Source organism: Bombina bombina, chromosome 4 (assembly GCF_027579735.1).
Source record: "Bombina bombina isolate aBomBom1 chromosome 4, aBomBom1.pri, whole genome shotgun sequence".
Classification (NCBI taxonomy): domain Eukaryota; kingdom Metazoa; phylum Chordata; class Amphibia; order Anura; family Bombinatoridae; genus Bombina; species Bombina bombina.
In genome coordinates, this window is record NC_069502.1 from 1,141,488,632 (window position 1) to 1,141,504,500 (window position 15,869).

At 40.8% G+C, this 15,869-nt stretch overlaps 1 protein-coding gene across 1 annotated transcript in view; it reads left to right on the forward strand.

Moving 5' to 3' along the window:
- Positions 1–15,869, forward strand: part of MARK1 (microtubule affinity regulating kinase 1) — a 554,415-nt gene that overhangs the window by 365,949 nt on the left and 172,597 nt on the right. The gene's annotated exons all lie outside the window — the stretch shown is intronic.

A 15,869-nucleotide genomic window follows, 5' to 3' on the forward strand; every position in this document is an offset into this window, starting at 1 on the left:
ATGTTTTTTCGCATTTGCAGTAATAAAGTGTGTTCAGTTTAAAATTTAAAGTGACAGTAACGGTTTTATTTTAAAACGTTTTTTGTACTTGTTATCAAGTTTATGCCTGTTTAACATGTCTGAACTACCAGATAGACTGTGTTCTGAATGTGGGGAAGCCAGAATTCCTATTCATTTAAATAAATGTGATTTATGTGACAATGACAATGATGCCCAAGGTGATTCCTCAAGTGAGGGGAGTAAGCATGGTACTGCATCATTCCCTCCTTCGTCTACACGAGTCTTGCCCACTCAGGAGGCCCCTAGTACATCTAGCGCGCCAATACTCCTTACTATGCAACAATTAACGGCTGTAATGGATAATTCTGTCCAAAACATTTTAGCCAAAATGAACACTTATCAGCGTAAGCGCGACTGCTCTGTTTTAGATACTGAAGAGCATGACGACGCTGATATTAATATTTCTGAAGGGCCCCTAACTCAGTCTGATGGGGCCAGGGAGGTTTTGTCTGAGGGAGAAATTACTGATTCAGGGAACATTTCTCAACAAGCTGAACCTGATGTGATTGCATTTAAATTTAAGTTGGAACATCTCCGCATTCTGCTTAAGGAGGTATTATCCACTCTGGATGATTGTGACAAGTTGGTCATCCCAGAGAAACTATGTAAAATGGACAAGTTCCTAGAGGTGCCGGGGCTCCCAGAAGCTTTTCCTATACCCAAGCGGGTGGCGGACATTGTTAATAAAGAATGGGAAATGCCCGGTATTCCTTTCGTCCCTCCCCCCATATTTAAAAAATTGTTTCCTATGGTCGACCCCAGAAAGGACTTATGGCAGACAGTCCCCAAGGTCGAGGGAGCGGTTTCCACTTTAAACAAACGCACCACTATACCCATAGAGGATAGTTGTGTTTTCAAAGATCCTATGGATAAAAAATTAGAAGGTTTGCTTAAAAAGATGTTTGTTCAGCAGGGTTACCTTCTACAACCAATTTCATGCGTTGTCCCTGTCGCTACAGCCGCATGTTTCTGGTTCGATGAGCTGATAAAGGCGGTCGACAGTGATTCTCCTCCTTATGAGGAGATTATGGACAGAATCAATGCTCTCAAATTGGCTAATTCTTTCACCCTAGACGCCACTTTGCAATTGGCTAGGTTAGCGGCTAAGAATTCTGGGTTTGCTATTGTGGCGCGCAGAGCGCTTTGGTTGAAATCTTGGTCGGCTGATGCGTCTTCCAAGAACAAGCTACTTAACATTCCTTTCAAGGGGAAAACGCTGTTTGGCCCTGACTTGAAAGAGATTATCTCGGATATCACTGGGGGTAAGGGCCACGCCCTTCCTCAGGATCGGCCTTTCAAGGCAAAAAATAAACCTAATTTTCGTCCCTTTCGTAGAAACGGACCAGCCCAAAGTGCTACGTCCTCTAAGCAAGAGGGTAATACTTCTCAAGCCAAGCCAGCTTGGAGACCAATGCAAGGCTGGAACAAGGGAAAGCAGGCCAAGAAACCTGCCACTGCTACCAAGACAGCATGAAATGTTGGCCCCCGATCCGGGACCGGATCTGGTGGGGGGCAGACTCTCTCTCTTCGCTCAGGCTTGGGCAAGAGATGTTCTGGATCCTTGGGCGCTAGAAATAGTCTCCCAAGGTTATCTTCTGGAATTCAAGGGACTTCCCCCAAGGGGGAGGTTCCACAGGTCTCAGTTGTCTTCAGACCACATAAAAAGACAGGCATTCTTACATTGTGTAGAAGACCTGTTAAAAATGGGAGTGATTCATCCCGTTCCATTAAGAGAACAAGGGATGGGGTTCTACTCCAATCTGTTTATAGTTCCCAAAAAAGAGGGAACGTTCAGACCAATCTTAGATCTCAAGATCTTAAACAAGTTTCTCAAGGTTCCATCGTTCAAGATGGAAACCATTCGAACTATTCTTCCTTCCATCCAGGAAGGTCAATTCATGACCACGGTGGATTTAAAGGATGCGTATCTACATATTCCTATCCACAAGGAACATCATCGGTTCCTGAGGTTCGCATTCCTGGACAAACATTACCAGTTCGTGGCGCTTCCTTTCAGATTAGCCACTGCTCCAAGGATTTTCACAAAGGTACTAGGGTCCCTTCTAGCTGTGCTAAGACCAAGGGGCATTGCTGTAGTACCTTACTTGGACGACATTCTGATTCAAGCGTCGTCCCTTCCTCAAGCAAAGGCTCACACGGACATTGTCCTGGCCTTTCTCAGATCTCACGGATGGAAAGTGAACGTGGAAAAGAGTTCTCTATCTCCGTCAACAAGGGTTCCCTTCTTGGGAACAATAATAGACTCCTTAGAAATGAGGATTTTTCTGACAGAGGCCAGAAAAACAAAGCTTCTAGACTCTTGTCGGATACTTCATTCCGTTCCTCTTCCTTCCATAGCTCAGTGCATGGAAGTGATCGGGTTGATGGTAGCGGCAATGGACATAGTTCCTTTTGCACGCATTCATCTAAGACCATTACAACTGTGCATGCTCAGTCAGTGGAATGGGGACTATACAGACTTGTCTCCGAAGATACAAGTAAATCAGAGGACCAGAGACTCACTCCGTTGGTGGCTGTCCCTGGACAACCTGTCACGAGGGATGACATTCCGCAGACCAGAGTGGGTCATTGTCACGACCGACGCCAGTCTGATGGGCTGGGGCGCGGTCTGGGGATCCCTGAAAGCTCAGGGTCTTTGGTCTCGGGAAGAATCTCTTCTACCGATAAATATTCTGGAACTGAGAGCGATATTCAATGCTCTCAAGGCTTGGCCTCAGCTAGCGAGGGCCAAGTTCATACGGTTTCAATCAGACAACATGACAACTGTTGCGTACATCAACCATCAGGGGGGAACAAGGAGTTCCCTGGCGATGGAAGAAGTGACCAAAATCATTCTATGGGCGGAGTCTCACTCCTGCCACCTGTCTGCTATCCACATCCCAGGAGTGGAAAATTGGGAAGCGGATTTTCTGAGTCGTCAGACATTGCATCCGGGGGAGTGGGAACTCCATCCGGAAATCTTTGCCCAAGTCACTCAGCTGTGGGGCATACCAGACATGGATCTGATGGCCTCTCGTCAGAACTTCAAAGTTCCTTGCTACGGGTCCAGATCCAGGGATCCCAAGGCGGCTCTAGTGGATGCACTAGTAGCACCTTGGACCTTCAAACTAGCTTATGTGTTCCCGCCGTTTCCTCTCATCCCCAGGCTGGTAGCCAGGATCAATCAGGAGAGGGCGTCGGTGATCTTGATAGCTCCTGCGTGGCCACGCAGGACTTGGTACGCAGATCTGGTGAATATGTCATCGGCTCCTCCTTGGAAGCTACCTTTGAGACGAGACCTTCTTGTTCAGGGTCCGTTCGAACATCCGAATCTGGTTTCACTCCAGCTGACTGCTTGGAGATTGAACGCTTGATCTTATCGAAGCGAGGATTCTCAGATTCTGTTATCGATACTCTTGTTCAGGCCAGAAAGCCTGTAACTAGAAAGATTTACCACAAAATTTGGAAAAAATATATCTGTTGGTGTGAATCTAAAGGATTCCCTTGGGACAAGGTTAAGATTCCTAGGATTCTATCCTTCCTTCAAGAAGGATTGGAAAAAGGATTATCTGCAAGTTCCCTGAAGGGACAGATTTCTGCCTTGTCTGTGTTACTTCACAAAAAGCTGGCCGCTGTGCCAGATGTTCAAGCCTTTGTTCAGGCTCTGGTTAGAATTAAGCCTGTTTACAAACCTTTGACTCCTCCTTGGAGTCTCAATTTAGTTCTTTCAGTTCTTCAGGGGGTTCCGTTTGAACCCTTGCATTCCGTTGATATTAAGTTATTATCTTGGAAAGTTTTGTTTTTAGTTGCAATTTCTTCTGCTAGAAGAGTTTCGGAATTATCTGCTCTGCAGTGTTCTCCTCCTTATCTGGTGTTCCATGCAGATAAGGTGGTTTTACGTACTAAACCTGGTTTTCTTCCAAAAGTTGTTTCTAACAAAAACATTAACCAGGAGATTATCGTACCTTCTCTGTGTCCGAAACCAGTTTCAAAGAAGGAACGTTTGTTGCACAATTTGGATGTTGTTCGCGCTCTAAAATTCTATTTAGATGCTACAAAGGATTTTAGACAAACATCTTCCTTGTTTGTTGTTTATTCCGGTAAAAGGAGAGGTCAAAAAGCAACTTCTACCTCTCTCTCTTTTTGGATTAAAAGCATCATCAGATTGGCTTACGAGACTGCCAGACGGCAGCCTCCCGAAAGAATCACAGCTCATTCCACTAGGGCTGTGGCTTCCACATGGGCCTTCAAGAACGAGGCTTCTGTTGATCAGATATGTAGGGCAGCGACTTGGTCTTCACTGCACACTTTTACCAAATTTTACAAGTTTGATACTTTTGCTTCTTCTGAGGCTATTTTTGGGAGAAAGGTTTTGCAAGCCGTGGTGCCTTCCATTTAGGTGACCTGATTTGCTCCCTCCCTTCATCCGTGTCCTAAAGCTTTGGTATTGGTTCCCACAAGTAAGGATGACGCCGTGGACCGGACACACCTATGTTGGAGAAAACAGAATTTATGTTTACCTGATAAATTACTTTCTCCAACGGTGTGTCCGGTCCACGGCCCGCCCTGGTTTTTTTAATCAGGTCTGATAATTTATTTTCTTTAGCTAGAGTCACCACGGTACCATATGGTTTCTCCTATGCAAATATTCCTCCTTAACGTCGGTCGAATGACTGGGGTAGGCGGAGCCTAGGAGGGATCATGTGACCAGCTTTGCTGGGCTCTTTGCCATTTCCTGTTGGGGAAGAGAATATCCCACAAGTAAGGATGACGCCGTGGACCGGACACACCGTTGGAGAAAGTAATTTATCAGGTAAACATAAATTCTGTTTTTTCTCTTTATTGTGCCAGATTACTGACATGCCATATATCTCATCATAAAATCAGTGAAAGTAGAAAAGTCAATAATAAAATCATAATTGTAATAATATTAATTGAATTTTAGAGACATATATCAGGTAATGAATTGCCAATGATGTGTAACTCAGTTTAATGACAAGCTGTAGGGAAGTGTTGAGCAGCTGGGATTTTGTGAGGTTGGACCCTAGTGCATATCTGTGACGTCGCACCATATATAAATCCAGTAATGTCATTATTTCATTAATATGCCGTTGTCTCATTACTGTGTGACTAATGGTGCAAGCTAGATTGTGTTTCTACAAGCTGAGTGCATGACGCAATGTTAAAAGGTGAATTTGTACCGGCATTTAACTGTACATCATAGGCCTATGTTTAGTTTGTGAACAGCGCCCTCTGCTGGCAAGTTATCAGATACTTAGAAATGTCCTACGTTGTAACCTTAGCCCCAGACAATGAGAAGCTAGTTGGTGCTGTGCCATTTGAAGTCATACAATAAGTAGTCTACTGATAAGATTCACATGCAAGGCAGCTATTATTTATATTACAAGAATATGCCATTTAATATAGCACATGTACACTAAGCTTAAAGATCATGAAAATACATATAATTCATTAAAGGGACAGAAACCTCTAAAAAGGTATATCGTGTATATGAAAGAGCGCTAGAAAAAATATTTGAAAACATGTTTATTTTGATTTTTTAACCTAAAAATGATGTAACTGGTCCTTACAGGCAAATAATAGTGTTTTATTACTGTGTTTTATCTCTGCAAAAGTCAGCTCCATTTCTACTTGTGTTCATTCTCTTGGTATCCTTTGTTGAATAGCATGCCTTGCTAGGCTCAGCATTCCACTACAGGGAGCTAGCGGCTGATTGGTGCCTCCACATATGTAACTCTTGTTATTGGTTCCCCCGATGTGTTCAGCTAGCTCTCAGTAAAGCATTGCTGCTCCTTCAAGGAACGATGGACCAATCGAATGAAGCAAATATGATAACATTTAATTGAAAAGTCATTGAAATGTGTACTTGGGTATGCGCTATCTTAATCATGAAAGAAAAAAACTGTTTCATATCTCTTTAATAAAGAATAGCAAGAGAATTAAGTAATTTTGATAATGTCATTTGCAATGTCTCTTAAAGGTACATAAAACTGACTTCTGTTCTGAAACGTTCGTCATTGTCTTGGTCTTCTGCGTTGAAGAGATATCTAGAAAGCTAGTGTGCACATGCCCGGAGCGATACATAGCCGAAAAAAGTGCTGCCATCTAGTGCTCTTGCTAATGTATAACGTTCTTTCAAAACTGCTGCTATATAGTGCTGCAGACACGTGCACGCTCCTGGGCTTATCAACCTGCTTTTTAAGAAAATGAAGAAAATGTGATAATATGATGAAATTAGATTAGTTTAGAATAGTTTGCTCTATCTGAATCATAAAATAACATTTTTGGGTTTATGTCCCTTTAACCCCTTAAGGACTGAGGTTTTTTTTTTTTTTTACCAGTTTCCATGCTTAAAGTGATGGTAAATCCGAGTGTTTAAAAAAAAAAAAACGCTAGGATTTACCATCACTAAAAAGAAACGGTAGTTTCATTCATCAGTTACTAAAAACAGGGTGCCAAACTCACCCTTTCTGTGCCGAGGCAGCTCGCTAAAGTCAGAGGCTCCGGCTGCCCACAGCACAGTGCTCTTTATCAATGACGTGACATTTCCAACTCTAAACCAATAGCTGTGATGTCAGATGACACGCACTGCTATTGGTTTAGAGCAGAGGTTTTCAAAGCCTTACACAGTGGGCCTCCCCATTGGCAAAACTTTTAAGATGAGGCCCCCCCTCGCCATAGATGTTATTTTTTTTTTTAAAAGAATGTGCTTTGAAATGCTTGTTTCAACACATCATTTAATATATATATATGATCAGTTGTATGTATCTCCATCAAATACACCAAATGTTATACAATCATTGAACTTTTACATCACCAAATTTCCACTTAAAATCAATAAAAAAAATACAGTAAATATAAATGACTACTAAATATAGTCACTAAATATCTTTCTGTGCATTTGCACAATAAAAAAGGGTTGTGTGTGTGTATGTAGAGATATCAGTCTTAACTGCACGTGTTCCTGATAAATATATATATATAGATAGATATGCTCAATACCTAACATTCTTTTGAAAATATACAAAAAACACTAAAACACATATACTGTATGTATGTGTGTATATATATATATATATATATATATATATATATATATATATATACACTGTGTGCAGAATTATTAGGCAAATGAGTATTTTGACCACATCATCCTCTTTATGCATGTTGTCTTACTCCAAGCTGTATAGGCTCGAAAGCCTACTACCAATTAAGCATATTAGGTGATGTGCATCTCTGTAATGAGAAGGGGTGTGGTCTAATGACATCAACACCCTATATCAGGTGTGCATAATTATTAGGCAACTTCCTTTCCTTTGGCAAAATGGGTCGAAAGAAAGACTTGACAGGCTCAGAAAAGTAAAAAATAGTGAGATATCTTGCAGAGGGATGCAGCACTCTTAAAATTGCAAAGCTTCTGAAGCGTGATTATCAAACAATCAAGCGTTTCATTCAAAATAGTCAACAGGGTCGCAAGAAGCGTGTGGAAAAACCAAGGAGCAAAATAACTGCCCATGAACTGAGAAAAGTCAAGCGTGCAGCTGCCAAGATGCCACTTGCCACCAGTTTGGCCATATTTCAGAGCTGCAACATCACTGGAGTGCCCAAAAGCACAAGGTGTGCAATACTCAGAGACATGGCCAAGGTCAGAAAGGCTGAAAGACGACCACCACTGAACAAGACACACAAGCTGAAACGTCAAGACTGGGCCAAGAAATATCTCAAGACTGATTTTTCTAAGGTTTTATGGACTGATGAAATGAGAGTGAGTCTTGATGGGCCAGATGGATGGGCCCGTGGCTGGATTGGTAAAGGGCAGAGAGCTCCAGTCCGACTCAGACGCCAGCAAGGTGGAGGTGGAGTACTGGTTTGGGCTGGTATCATCAAAGATGAGCTTGTGGGGCCTTTTTGGGTTGAGGATGGAGTCAAGCTCAACTCCCAGTCCTACTGCCAGTTTCTGGAAGACACCTTCTTCAAGCAGTGGTACAGGAAGAAGTCTGCATCCTTCAAGAAAAACATGATTTTCATGCAGGACAATGCTCCATCACACGCGTCCAAGTACTCCACAGCGTGGCTGGCAAGAAAGGGTATAAAAGAAGAAAATCTATTAACATGGCCTCCTTGTTCACCTTATCTGAACCCCATTGAGAACCTGTGGTCCATCATCAAATGTGAGATTTACAAGGAGGGAAAACAGTACACCTCTCTGAACAGTGTCTGGGAGGCTGTGGTTGCTGCTGCACGCAATGTTGATGGTGAACAGATCAAAACACTGACAGAATCCATGGATGGCAGGCTTTTGAGTGTCCTTGCAAAGAAAGGTGGCTATATTGGTCACTGATTTGTTTTTGTTTTGTTTTTGAATGTCAGAAATGTATATTTGTGAATGTTGAGATGTTATATTGGTTTCACTGGTAAAAATAAATAATTGAAATGGGTATATATTTGTTTTTTGTTAAGTTGCCTAATAATTATGCACAGTAATAGTCACCTGCACACACAGATATCCCCCTAAAATAGCTATAACTAAAAACAAACTAAAAACTACTTCCAAAACTATTCAGCTTTGATATTAATGAGTTTTTTGGGTTCATTGAGAACATGGTTGTTGTTCAATAATAAAATTAATCCTCAAAAATACAACTTGCCTAATAATTCTGCACTCCCTGTATATATATATATATATATATATATATATATATATATGCATATATATACACACACACACGCACAGTTTCTTGTGAATGTCAGGGGCTGGCTCTGGATGTCACAGCAGTTTGCAGGTTGATGTGGGAAGGAGGCTAGAAGCACCTTTAGTACAGGTCAGCAGCTGATGACAGCGTTACTGTCTGTGCTTGTGCTGCAAAGAGAAGGCGGCTCAGACTATGGGATGAGGACTATGCTGCTGTAGCGAGAAAGGAAGGTATCAGTGGCTGATATGGGAAGGAGGTGGGAGGCACTGCTAGTACAGCTCTGCAGCCTCCTGGTGACAGAGCACGGGATGAGGGCTATGCTGCACTACTTTTGCCTCACAGCTGCCTCTTTCCTTCTCTGCAGCCAAGTGAGCTTGTAGTAACAAGATGCACACTGATCTTTGTGTGGCTGCCCCATTGCCCTCCCTGTTCAGAGCCTCATTAAACAAATACACTTAGTGAAACTTGCCTGTATATTTGATTGTGCTTCAGGCAAGGCGATTCAATATGCAGTTGGGTCCCACTACACTGGTCACATCGCTACCCCCAGTCCTGCTCAGACAGCTCTGTGTGCTCTGATCTGCCTGGGTAATCAGCAGTGTGCCTCCCTAGTACTAATTAGCACTGTTTACTCCGAAGACACTCAGTCAGACATTACAAAATAACGTTGCGCAGTAAAAAAAAAAAACCTTCCGCTCCCTCACCTCCCCTTAAGTGCTCTGGCGCCCCCCTGGACTGGAGAGGTGCTCCCCACAGTTCGGGAACCGTCGGTTTAGAGGTTAGAAAGGGTGAGTTTAGTACCCTTGTTTTAGTAACTGATTAAATTGAATTTCAGAGAGTAAGGTGCCTGTCCTCAGTTCTGCTCCCCAAGTTGCCCTTTCTTTCATGTAATTGTCAAGAGTCCATGAGCTAGTGACGTATGGGATATACAATCCTACCAGGAGGGGCAAAGTTTCCCAAACCTCAAAATGCCTATAAATACACCACACCCACAATTCAGTTTTACAAACTTTGCCTTTTATGGAGGTGGTGAAGTAAGTTTGTGCTTAGATTCTATGTTGATATGCGCTTCTCAGCATTTTGAAGCCCGATTCCTCTCAGAGTACAGTGAATGCCAGAGGGATGTGAAGGGAGTATCACCTATTGAATGCAATGGTTTTCCTCGCGGGAGATCTATTTCATAGGTTCTCCGTTATCGGTCGTAGAGTTTCATCTCCTACCTCCCTTATTCAGATCGACGATATTCTCTCATATTCCATTACCTCTACTGATAACTGTTTCAGTTCTGGTTTGGCTATCTGCTATATGTGGATGGGTGTCTTTCGGTAAGTATGTTTTCATTACTTAAGACACTCTCAGCTATGGTTTGGCACTTTATGCATTAATATAAAGTTCTAAATATATGTATTGTACTTATATTTGCCATGAGTCAGGTTTATGTATATTTCCTTTTTGCAGACTATCAGTTTCATATTTGGGAAAAAACATATTTAGGAAAAAAATTTCTTATAGTCTTTTCTCAATTGACTGCTTTTTCATTAAACTTTGCGGGCAAAATTAGGTTCGCGAGGGTGCAAAATGCCAAAGTTTATTGCATAATTTTTGTCGCGAATTTTTTTGGCGCGAAGGTACGGCTTCTTAGTTGACGCCGACTTCCTTGCACAAGGTTGCGTCTACAATGTTGCGAGTGTGTCATTTCCGGATGTTAGCGCCAAAAATTTTTCAGTTGTGCGTCATACTTGGCGCCAAACAATTTCATTATTTAAAACCCCAATTTTATATGCCTCTTGCCTTTTTTCTATGTCAGAGGGCTATGCTGTTTGCATTTTTTTCCCATTCCTGAAACTGCCATATATGGAAATTGATAATTTTGCTTTATATGTTGTTTTTTATCTTACATTTGCAAGATGTCTCAATCTGATCCTGTCTCAGAAACCACTGTTGGAACCCTGCTGCCTGATAACAGTTCTACCAAAGCTAAGTGCATAAGTTGTAAATATGTGGAGATTATATCTGCAGCTGTGGTATGTAGTAGTTGTCATGATAAGCTTTTACATGCAGAGAATGTGTCCATTAGTAATAGTACAATGCCTGTTGTTCTTTCAACATCTAATGTACATGCTATACCTGTGAATATAAAAGATTTTATTGCTGATGCGATTCAGAAGGTTTTGTCTGCCATCCCGCCTTCTAATAAACGTAAAAGGTCTTTTAAAAATTCTCATAAAGTTGATGAAATTTCAAATGACTGACAGCATACTGAATTATCCTCCTCTGATGAGGATCTATCTGTTTTAGAAGATCCTTCCTCAGATATTGACACTGACAAATCTACTTATTTATTTAAAATGGAGTATATTCGTTCCTTTTTAAAAGAGGTGTTGATTACATTGGATATTGAGGAAAATAGTACTCTTGATATTAAAACTAGTAAACGTTTAAATTCTGTTTATCAACCTCCTGTGGTTACGCCAGGGGTTTTTCCAGTTCCTGAGGCTATTTCTGATATGATTTCTAAGGAATGGAATAGGCCTGGTACTTTATTTTATTCCTTCTTCAAGGTTTAAAAAATTGTATCCTTTGCCAGCAGTTAGATTGGAGTTTTGGGAAAAGATCCCCAAAGCTATTTCTACTCTTGCTAAACGTACTACTATTCCTATGGAAGATAGTACTTCTTTTAAAGACCCTTTAGATAGGAAACTTGAATCTTATCTAAGGAAAGCTTATTTATATTCTGGTTATCTTCTCAGGCCTGCCATTTCTATGGCTGATGTTGCAGCTGCATGAACATTTTGGTTGGAAAGCTTAGCGCAACAGGAAATGGATCCTGCTTTGTCTAGCATTGTTCGTTTGCTTCAACATGTTAATCATTTTATCTGTGATGCCATTTTTGATATCATCAAAATTTATGTTAAATCTATGTCTTTAGCTATTTTCGCTAGAAGAGCTTTGTGGTTCAAATATTGGAATGCTGACATGGTAGTCTAGATTACTATCTCTTTCTTTCCAAGGTAATAAGTTATTTGGTTCTCAGTTGGATTCGATTATTTCAACTGTCACTGGGGGGAAGGGAGTTTTTTGCCTCAGGATAAAAGACCTAAGGGTAAATCTAAAGCTTCTTACCGTTTTCGTTCCTTTCGACAAAATAAGTAACAGAAACCTAATCCTTCCACCAAAGAATCTGGTTCCAATTGGAAACCTTCAAGTTGGAGTAAATCCAAACCGTTTAAGAAATTAAAGCCAGCCCCCAAGTCTGCATGAAGGTGCGGCCCTCATTCCAGTTCAGCTGGTAGGGGACAGATTAAGATTCTTCCAAGACATTTGGGCAGATTCTGTCCAAAATCTCTGGATTCAGAGTATTGTCTTTCAAGGGTACCGAATAGGATTCAGAGTAAGACCTCCTGTGAGAAGATTTTTTTCTCTCACGCAACCCAGCAAATCCAGTAAAGGCTCAGGCTTTTCTGAAGTGTGTTTCAGACCTGGAGCTTTAAAGGGGTAATCATACCAGTTCCGTTTCAGGAACAGGGTCTGGGGTTTTATTCAAATCTATTCATTGTCCCAAAGAATGAAAATTCATTCAGGTCAGTTTTGGATCTGAAAATTTTGAATCGTTATGTAAGAGTGCCAACTTTCAAAATGGTGACTATAAGGACTATTCTGCTTTTTGTTCAGCAAGGGCATTATATGTCAAAAATAGACTTACAGGATACATTTCTTCATATTCTGATTCATCCTGACCACTTTCAGTTTCTGAGATTCTTTTTTCTACACAAGCATTACTAATTTGTCTCTCTTCCATTTGGCCTAGTGACAACTCCAAGAATCTTTTCAAAAGTTCTCGGTGCCCTTCTCTCTGTAATCAGAGAACGGGGTATTGCGGTGTTTCCTTATTTGGACGATACCTTGCTACTAGCACAGTCTTTACATTCTGCAGAATCTCACACAAATCAACTAGTGTTGTTTCTTCAAAGACATGGTTGGAGGATCAATTTACCAAAAAGTTTTTTGATTCCTCAGACAAGGGTCACCTTTTTAGGTTTCCAGATAGATTCAGTGTCCATGACTCTGTTTTTAACAGACAAGAGACGATTAAAATTGGTTTCAGCTTGTCGGAACCTTCAGTCTCAATCATTTCCTTCAGTAGCTATGTGCATGAAAGTTTTAGGTCTCATGACTGCAGCATCGGATGCGATCCCCTTTGCTCGTTTTCACATGAGACCTCTCCAGCTTTGTATGCTGAACCAATGGTGTAGGGATTATACAAAGATATCACAATTAATATCCTTAAATCCCAATGTTCGACTCTCTCTGACTTGGTGGTTAGATCACCATTGTATAGTTCAAGGGGCCTCTTTTGTTAGTCCAACCTGGACTGTGGCCACAACAGATGCAAGTCTTTGAGGTTGGGGAGCTGTCTGGAGATCTCTGACAGCACAAGGGGTTTGGAAATCTCAAGAGGCGAGGTTACCAATCAATATTTTAGAACTCCGTGCTATTTTCAGGCCTCTTCAGGTTTGGCCTCTGTTGAGGAGAGAACCGTTCATTTGTTTTCAGACAGACAATATCACAACTGTGGCATGTGTCAATCATCAGGGTGGGACTCACAGCCCCCAAGCTATGAAAAAAGTGTCTCGGATACTTGTTTGGGCGGAATCCAGCTCCTGTCTAATTTCTGCGGCTCATATCCCAGGTATAGACAATTGGGAAGCTGATTATCTCAGCCGTCAGACTTTACATCCGGGGGAGTGGTCGCTCCATCCAGATGTGTTTTCTCAGATTGTTCAGATGTGGAGTCTTCCAGAAATAGATCTGATGGCTTCCCATCTAAAAAGAAACTACCCAGGTACCTGTCAAGGTCCAGGGATCCTCAGGCGGAAGCCGTGGATGCGTTTGCAGTTCCATGGTGTTACCAACCTGCTTATATCTTCTCGCCTCTGGTTCTTCTTCCAAGAGTGATTTCAAAGATCATTATGGAACAATCGTTTGTGTTGCTGGTAGCTCCAGCATGGCCTCACAGGTTCTGGTATGCAGAGCTTGTTCGGATGTCTAGTTGCCAACCTTGGCCACTTCCATTAAGGCCAGACCTTCTGTCTCAAGGTCCGTTTTTCCATCAGGATCTCAAATCATTAAATTTGAAGGTATGGAAATTGAACGCCTAGTGCTTAGTCATAGAGGTTTCTCTGACTCAGTAATTAATACTATGTTACAGGCTCGTAAATCTGTTTCTAGGAAGATTTATTATCAAGTTTGGAAGACACATATTTCATGGTGTTCTTCTCATAAATTCTCCTGGCATTCTTTTAGAATTCCTAGAATTTTACAGTTTCTTCAGGATGGTTTGGATAAAGGTTTGCAAGTTCCTTGAAGGGACATATCTCTGCCCCTTCTGTTTTATTTCACAGAAAAATTGCTACGCTTCCTGATATTCACTGATTTGTACAGGCTTTGGACCGTATTAAGCCTGTCATTAAATCAATCTCTCCTCCTTGGAGTCTTAATTTGGTTTTGAAGGCTTTACAGGCTCCTCCGTTTGAGCCTATGCATTCTTTGGACATTAAACTACTTTCTTGGAAAGTGTTGTTCCTTTTGGCCATCTCTTCTGCTAGAAGAGTTTCTGAGCTATCTGCTCTTTCTTGTGAATCTCCTTTTCTGATTTTCCATCAGGATAAGGCAGTTTTGCGGACTTCATTTAAATTTCTACCTAAGGTTGTGAATTCTAACAACATTAATAGAGAAATTGTTGTCCCTTCTTTGTGTCCTAATCCTAAGAATTCTTTTGAGAGATCCTTGTATTCTTTGGATGTGGTAAGAGCTTTGAAATATTATGTTGAAGCTATTAAAGATTTCAGGAAGACTTCTAGTCTATTTGTTATCTTTTCTGGTTCTATGAAAGGTCAGAAGGCTTCTGCCATTTCCTTGGCATCTTGGTTAAAGCTTTTGATTCATCAGGCTTATTTGGAGTCGGTCAGGCCCCGCCTCAGAGAATTACAGCTCATTCTACTAGATCAGTCTCCACTTCGTGGGCTTTTAAGAATGAAACTTCAGTTGATCAGATTTGCAAAGCAGCAACCTGGTCTGCTTTGCATACATTTACTAAATTCTACCGTTTTGATGTATTTACTTCTTCGGAAGCAGTTTTTGATAGAAATTTTTTTCAGGCAGCTGTTTCAGTTTGATTCCTCTGCTTATGTTTAAGATTTTTCTTTTCATTATGAGAATAAACTTATATTTTGGGTTGTGGATTAATTTTTTTCAGCCAAAAATTGCTGTTATTATTTTATCCCTCCTTCTCTAGTGACTCTTCTGTGGAGTTCCACATTTTGGGTATTACTATCCTATACGTCACTAGCTCATGGACTCTTGCCAATTACATGAAAGAAAACATAATTTATGTAAGAACTTACCTGATAAATTAATTTCATTCATTTTGGCAAGAGTCCATGAGACCCACCCTTTTTATGGTGGTTATGATTTTTTGTATAAAGTACAATTATTTCCAAATTCCTTTGTTGATGCTTTTTTTTTTTAATTGAGGTTGTAAAAACTATACAGGCAAATAACATCTCAGTTTCAGAAACATGGGAGAATTACAATACAATATACATATTGAATGTCAAAATAAACATACAAGTAGTCGCCCAGTTATGCAAATAACATTTAACCTCAGATTTTCAAATACGGATTATCCCCTTTATGTATGATATAAATGCAGATACAATGATTTCCCTCAATGGAAAATAGAGGCCTCTCTTGGCCCCTCTGGAAAATAATTTAAATCAAAGTAGGGAATTTTAGGGGATAAAATAAAATAACAAAATGGGCCACGTTTGGACCCCAAATGTAAACAATTGGCTTGTATCTCAGCATACTTATTGTAGGTTTAATATATGTTAGGAACCTTTAATTGAGCACAACATAACATACTAACCAGCTATAATGGTATTTGAGTCTTCCATTAGTTATAATATAGTTTGTAATATACACTCTTAGAATAGTAGGGAGAGGGAGCAGTCAAAAGGTCTGTCAGCTATGAACAAATATGTTGTGAAGCTTCAATACTGAAGTCCTCAGCCTACTAAGTAGCGTTCACGTATA